This window comes from Octopus sinensis, linkage group LG9, assembly GCF_006345805.1.
Source record: "Octopus sinensis linkage group LG9, ASM634580v1, whole genome shotgun sequence".
In the NCBI taxonomy this organism is placed as follows: domain Eukaryota; kingdom Metazoa; phylum Mollusca; class Cephalopoda; order Octopoda; family Octopodidae; genus Octopus; species Octopus sinensis.
Genome location: NC_043005.1, coordinates 67,107,455 through 67,116,060, shown reverse-complemented (window position 1 = coordinate 67,116,060; position 8,606 = coordinate 67,107,455).

Sequence of the window (8,606 nt, the reverse complement as noted above, 5' to 3'; positions counted from 1 at the left end):
TAGTTGACCAGTTACAACTTCAGCAGTGGAATAGATGAGGTTATTTAAGGTGAAGTCATTTCCCTTATTACTTAAGATCTGTCTAAGGGCAGCGTTATATATTATGATTTTGCTGTTGTTTTTTATGCTGTTTGAGAACATTGCCAGTGGTTCTCTATTGATGACGTCAGTACATCCAGTCTTGGTGAATTGTCTGATAATATTTTTCTTCTCTTTATTATTCACCTCAAATTCTGTTAGACATATTCTGGTATTCTTGAGGTAAGCCTCCTTTCTCCACTTTTCCGCATATCTGTTCTTCGCTATTCTTTCTCAGCTCTTCCTCGTTGGGATGTACAGCTCGTACACTGGGTTTTGTGCACCTGTTAGCTATTCATATGCCTTGTTGCTGTTTTCATTTGGCCTACCATGAGATATTTGTATCCCAATTTAGCTAATTTAAGCGTCAGTTAACATTTTATTCTTAATGATGTCTCTACGTAAATTACTTAGTTTATTTGCAACTATATATCTGCGTACCTCATTGCCTACTAAGTTTCTCAAGTTTGTACTATGAGGTTATTGTTTGGGTTTTGTTCGGTTGTATAGAAAGCTTTCAACGCATCACTATAATCCTCTCTAGTCCATTTTAAGCGTTTAACTCTAGGTGATGTTTTCTGTGGCGTCACTACGGGGCTAATGTTAGTGTTATCCTGGATCTGGTTACCTAGTAGATCGTTTCTGAGAGTGTTTGTTCCAACAGCAGACTTTTGGATTCCAGTCTGGTTGCCCACTGAGTAACGCGGTCCTTGTTGTCCCGGTTGACGAGGGAGCCGGCAGGAGTTTTGGCTTGTCATTAAGGCATTGACTGAGACAATAGAAAACGGGTTCAGAGTTGACTTTCTTACCCGACACCGCTTCTTTGTTCTTCGAATGAGTATGTATGTATATATCTATATCTATATCCATATATATATATATATATATATATATATATATATATATATATATATATCACCTTGATCACCTTTACCGACCAGTCCGTCAGGCGTCCATTTGACACCGCTGGTCACAGCACGCTGTCCACTTCTCTCTGGATCGCGCCTTTCTCATCCACGTGATCCCAATCATCCTATATATATATATATATATAATATATATATATACGCTTTACATACTTTATGCACAATTTTATAGACTTCACACACAGAAACCCATAAAATAAATATTCACACTTATTTTTCCATCTTCCCTATAAACAAAAACCAACATCCGTACACATGATACAGCCTTTGTTTAAAATATATATAATTGCCACATAAATAAGCGTGAATTGCACTTATGCACATGCGTTGAGTGATAGCTGATATAAAACTCTTAGTTCAATTAAGAGAAAATACATTTTACAATCCAATCACCACAAACCACGACAACCACCACCTTCATCATCTATCTCTCCTCCTCTCTCTCCCACTATCCTCCTCTCTGTCCTTCCTCCTTCCCTCCCTCCCCCTTATCTCTCTCTCTCTCCCCTCTCTGCCTTTCTTCAACCTCATCATTTGAACATCACCCCTGTGCTAAAGTTTTTACATTCCCCTACCTCACGCCACGGACGCTTCTATCTCTCTCTTCTCTCTCCCTCTTTTTCGCTCTTGTTTTCTGTCGCTCTTTCTCTCTCACTCTTCGCCTTATTCTCTTCTCTCCCTCTTGCCGTTCTCCGACCTTCTCTAATCACGTGAGAACATTGCCGACAGTCTAAGTAACGCAATGACAGGCAGAATTATTATAAGATTATTATCATGCTGGTTGGCTGGCAGATTCATTACCACGCCAGGTGAGATCCTTAGCGGTATTTCGTCCATATTTACGTTGCAAGTTCAAATTCCACTGAGGTCGACATTGCTTTTTATCGCTTCAGGGTCAATAAATTAATTACCAGAAAAACACTGGTGTCGATGTAATCGACTCATCTCCTCCCCCAAAATGTTTGTCCATGTGGCAAAATTTGAAGCCATTATTATTGTTGTTATTATTATTATTATTATTATTATTATTATTATTATTATTATTATTATTATTATTATTATTAAGGCTGTGAGCAGTTTCCAGGAGCTTTGAGAAACATATTAAGAACATTGGAGCTGCTGTCAGGCTCGAAGTAATCCAGAAGACAGCAATGTTGAGTACAGCTCGCATTCTAAGGAGGGTATTTCTCTTTGAGTCACAGGAGAAGGCACTACTTGAAAACTTTGGTGATTTTGTTATTGCCTGCTTTCAAGTAAAGAACAACCGCAAAGAGAACAGCGAGACTCAAAACAATAATAATAAAGATAATACTAATAATCCTTTCTACTTTAGGCAGAAGGCCTGAAATTTGGGAAGAGGGGTTAAGTCGATTACATAGGCCCCAGTACTCAACTGGTACTTAATTTATCGACCGCGAAATGATGAAAGGTTAAGTCGACCTCGGCGGAATTTGAACTCATAACGTAAAGACGACGCAATACTGCAATGCACTAAAAGTCTGTCATCTCGCCGCTTTAATAACAACAACAACGATGATAATAGCTATAAGGTCTATGACGTGCGAGAGCATAAAGGTCGTGCATCAATGAGTCCTCTTAGAAGAAAAATTTAATCTTAAATCATCGCCAAATTGGTTTCAATAAACTGCTAGAAAACGAAAGAAAATTACCTTTCATTATAAATCATTTCAATAAACCGAAAGATTTCTCTGATATATGAAGCATTATTTCTGCTAGATATCGTATCACAGCAAAACATGTGTGTAAAATTGCAAAATCACAAAGTCACGAGGAACTACGAGATTCGTATATAACAAAACTGTGAATCCGAAAATCACATGCATTCCCATTTACAGACATATACAATCTACTGCTTCTTGCTTATACATCAGCAAATATAATATTTACACAATTCACACACTTGTGAACAGAACAAGCATCGAATACGCAGCATTTAGATAAATTTGACAAAATATGTAACACGCTTCATTTTAAACACAGGGGATAAAAAGCGGTTATGTTTGGTAAGAAAAATATCAGGTAAAAATAGAGGGTTATTTTGATATGGGATCCTCCAGGCTATCACGATGCGAAAGAACCCTTAGTACACGTCCAGAGGCGGTATTCTGTCAGAAAGTAACACTGACCAGACTGTCCCATCTCCTAATGCAATTGCCCAAACGATAAACAAAACGAAAGAGAACGATCGACAAATGACGACTACATGAAAGTATTGCATGCATTCTGAACTGCAACACTATATCTTAAACAAGACAGAATAATAACAGAAACATAAAATATGGAAGAAAAATAACAAAAGTTATAAGGATAAACATCACGCAAAACACATTTACAAACGTCCGATGATATACTCTGCAATAATTTCCAAAAGCCCAAATAGACAAACACATGTAAAATATACACACTGAAACAAAAATATCCACCTATCAGCCCACAAATAACGAGCTACAATCCAACAAAAATAGCACATCACAAAGCATGTCTCCAAAATCACGTAAAACCCCACAACATATAATACAGACGTCGTTACTGATAGAATGAATAAAATCCTAACCCAAATTGAAATCTCTACTAGACATGGTCGTAATTGAGAAAGAAAACAAACCATGTTGGACCATATACATAGCATGCCCAGCTGACTACAAGGTATGCGATAAGGAAGAAAGAAAAATCGAGTTAAAGTTAAGCAGTTGTGATCGATGAAAAAGATAGCAGTAGTACAAATAATTGTTGGAGCTCTGGGGACAGAGAGCAAAAATCTCGAGTGAGTTCGTGGAACAAATAGGGGCTGCAATGGGGGTGGAGCACTTGCAGAAAACAGCACTGATTAGAACCGCTCGAATACTTCGGAAGGTGCTCGAAAAATAAGAGGTGTTACCTTAGTTAACTGGTAGTGAACAGCTGGCAATGTAGTACCTCTCCAGCGATAGAAGCTGTGCAACATTAGTAATAATAATAATAATGATAATAATAATAATAATAATAATAATAATAATAATAATATAATAATAATAATAATAATAATATATAATAATAATAAGGTATCAGGGAATATCAGACATGAGAGTTGGAACCTACATACATTGGAAGCTATGCCAACATTATGGAATCACAACAGAAAAAAGATGGTATAGGCACACACCAGAAAAGGTCACAGAAAACGAGAAGCAACCATACTCTGGGGTATGCCGATACACACAGATAGAGAAATTAAGGCCAACAGACCAGATATAGTTGTCAGAGATCAGGAAGGAAAAAAATGCTTTTTAATTGATGTATCAATACCGGCAGATGACAACGTGTCTCTAAAAGAATGGAGAAACTCTCAAAATACAAAGACCTGGAAATAGAGGTAACTAGAATGTGGAATCTGAAAACAGAAACAATTCCTATCATAGTGGTTGCATTAGGCATGATAAAAAATATTCAGACAAATACATAACAAAAACACCAGGACTTACAAACACATATAACATACAGAAAATTGCACTACTAGGCACTGCACACATCCTACGCAGAACGCTTTCCATACAATAACCATCAGAGCATCACAAAAATCACAGCAGATACCCAAGGCACACAGAGCTGCGCTCGGTAGTGAAGTGAAAGCACGCTAAAAAAATAAAACTACTGAATAATAATAATAATAATCTAATAATAATAATAATAATAATATAATATAATAATAATAATAATAATAATAATAATAATAATAGATCTTAACTGATTGGAAGTGTTATCATGTACATTGTTTTGTCTTGGTCTAAAAGATGAGCTACAGCAAATATTCTGCTCAATATCACAGATTTACTTTTCAGTTGTTTGACCTTAAACCAGTTGAGCATGTCCCTTAGTGGCTGACGATATGTGCATCTCTGATCACGAGCAGAAGTAGTGGGGGAGCATCATAGTCATGTGTTGAGAGGGATTCTTTGGGGTTTGAATAATTCACCTCTGGAAACATGGGTGGTTCTTTCAACATCCTTAAACAACCCTTATTCAGGGACCTTTTGAACAGGATGGGTTACTCAACCTGAAGAAAATTCTAACTGGGCCCCACCTGCAAGGTCATGTGCTGTTTATCTTGTTATGAGATCACCATGTCGCGCACATATGTTTATGATGCATGTGCCTGGTGTACCCTTATCAGACGGGTGGTCATGATGGGTATATTGGGCTTCGTCTATTTTACCCCAGTGTCACTTTGATGGCATGAACTGCTCTCTCACTCAATAATAATAATAATAATAATGATGATGATAATAATTGTAATAATAATAATAATAATAATAATAATAATAATAATAATAATAAAATAATAATAATAATAATAATAATAATAATAATAATAATAATATAATAATAATAATAATAATAATAATAATAATAATAATAATAATAATAATTTGATTACTATATGTGAGCATTATACGTTACGGGAAAAATTCATTTTGCTTTGCAAGGATTAAATTCCAGGAATCATTGAAATCATTATGCTACGTGTCAATGAATTCAGAACGTTTATTTAATAATGGTCATCTAAGAAAATTATTAGCTTGGTTTACCTTAGATATTCATTACCTGTAACGAATTATATTTTTTATTTACTAATTTCTATAACCAAGAATTTTACACTTTTCAATTTCTGTATAGCATTTCTAAACGAATATCCATGCGAATAAAATCTCTTGGAGATTCTTATAAACTTTAGAGCTGCTGGGATTTCAAGCCTTAAAATGATAAATAGTAACCTTTGATAAACAATTACAATTGTATGGTGATTGACTTAGTGCAACATAATTTCATCGGCGTGTGATATGAATATTAGCTGAATTATATTTAGCGGGTTAGGAGGATCAATTTCCGTGTAAAGTTGAAATAAGTAGACTAAATCTGTATATGTTTAAATTTGCTAAACGGACAAACTCATTCTGGAAGTTTAATCGAGAATTCTCTACTAGGTTAGTTGAAAGTTATTTTATTCTTTTATTCTTTTAATTGGTTCAATCATTTGACCGAATCCTTGCTGGAGCACCACCTTAAATGGTTCTTATCGAAAAAACGACTCCGGGACTTATTCCTTGTAAGCCTAGTACTTATTCTATCAGTTGTTTTTTGCCGAAACGCTAGGTTACGGGAACATACACACACGGATATCGGTTCTCAAGCGATGGTGGGGACAAACACAGATACGAAGACACACACACATAAATAAACACACACAGACACACATATACACACATATACACACACGCACTCGCACACGCACAAACACACACACATACACACACACACAAACACACACACACACGTCGTGAGCACCGCCAGCAATTTTTTTTCCTCTGTCTTCCCTTCTCGGGATCTTTCCTTCTCCTTTGTTTCCGACGAAGAGCTCTGCTCGAAACGTTAAGCCCTCCTTCTTCCCTTCTTTCCTGAGCGTCCAATAATACTTTATTTGTTCCACGTCCTCGCGTTGCTGTGCTTTTTTTATGTTTTCTTGTTTGGATTAACTATATATATATATATATACGACGGTCTTCTTTCACTTTCGGTCTACCAAATCTACTCACAAGGCTTTGGTCGGCCCGAGGCTATAGTAAAAGATACATAGCGAAGGTGCCATGCACTGGGACTGAACCCAGAACCAGGTGGTTGGGAAGCAGTTGCCAACAATTTTCATTTTATGATAAATATTACTGTTTTATTTTTCAAAAAATATCGGAGATAAATCTGAAGGGAAATCCAGCTTCTTGAAATTCAAGTGTCAAAGGACAACTCCGTCGGTTACGACGACGAGGGTCACAGCTGATACGATGAAGGGAACAGCTTGCTCGTGAAATTAACGTGCAAGTGACTGAGTAATACACAGACACGTGTACCTCTAACGTAGTTCTCAGGGATATTCAGCGTGACACAGAATGTGACAAGGCCGGCCCTTTGAAATACAGGTACAACTCATTTTTGCCAGCTGAGTGGACTGGAGCAACGTGAAATAAGGTACCTTGATCAAGGACACAACGCGTCGCCGGGAATTGAAATCACGACTTTACGATCGTGAGCTGAATGCCCTAACCACTAAGACGCGCGCCTTCACGTAAAGTGGTAAAATAAGTAATAAAACTAAAAAAAGTAAAGACCCCCTTCGGTCATGAATGACCATGGGATTGCACCTAGAAAGTTACCCTCCTAGACACAAGTCCGGGCAAGGTTGTTTATGGAAGACCAGTAGTCGCCCATGCATACCGGCCTCCCCTCTCCACGCCACCAGTGTTATCCAAGGGAAAGGCAAGGGCCGATACATCTTGGCACCAGAGACGTCGCAACTCATTTCTACAGCTGAGTGAACTGGAGCAACGTGAAATAAAGTGCCTTGCTCAAGAACACAACACGCAGCCCGGTCCGGGATTCGAGCTCACAACCTCACGATCGTAAGCTCGACGCTCTAACCACTGAGCCATGCGCCTTCACATGCGCCTTCACTAATAAAACTACCACCAGTTAACTGCACTTCAAATATTGACCGTAAATACACAAACACACACATACATATATGTATGTATGTATGTATGCGTGTGTGTGTGTGTTTGTATGTGTGTATGTATTTCTGTGTGTGTGTTTGTGCGTGTGTGTGTGTGTGTGTGTGTGTGTATCCGTGTGTGTGTGTGTTTTATATAAACCCGAATCTGAAGCTTTCAACAATAGGTTTCACTGTGCTGCACGAAATCTCAGAAGTAATGAAAGCAACTTTGAAGCTGCAGTGTATGAGGACGATTTAGCAGGGACAGTCATTCATGCAAGCCTAATGTCTCTCAAAACCTGATGCCACACCTAACACTTTAGCCTGTAGCTTTCCGCACTTATCTATCAAAATTTGGAGCAAACGTTTCGTAACTGTAACGTGAGCCATTTTGCTGACAAATAAGAAGCTTTCAAAATGTCGAGTGCAGAGGTACTTCTCAAATTCACCATAAGCAGTACATTTAACCAATAATTGACTGGTTTGAAACATGTAACCATTGAGACTACTGGTCTCAAGTATATAAATAAAAATGATAATGAAGCTGCAACCAACGGCAAGAAAAACAGCAAGAATCTGTTTGGCTGTTCTAGAAATAGCAGTGAAATATTCTTCTCCGAATCGAATACTATACGACATAAGTGAAATTGCATTAGATAATTTAGCCACTGACACTGAGAAGGGAACATATGGTCGTGATTGAAAGGCATTTAATCCTGATTCTGTTGACCAATGGCTAAATAGTAAAATAAAAAAAAGAAATAGTGATCATTAAAATATAGCATAAGGTACTTATCTCATGCAGGAAAATAGCAAAAACCTGAAGTTGTGGAAAGCAATGGTAACAAACCCGTGAAACAACGGAGCTTTCAATTCGAATTACCACACTTCACCGGTATCGACTTCCGCATCGATATTACATTGTAGAGAGGAATCTTCACTGAAAACTACATATTAAATGCAGCTACCCCTATATTAGTGTTCCGAACAACAGCCTGGTGTGTATGATTACGATGCTGTTGATACTGAAACTGCTTCTACTGATGATTAGGAAGATGATAATG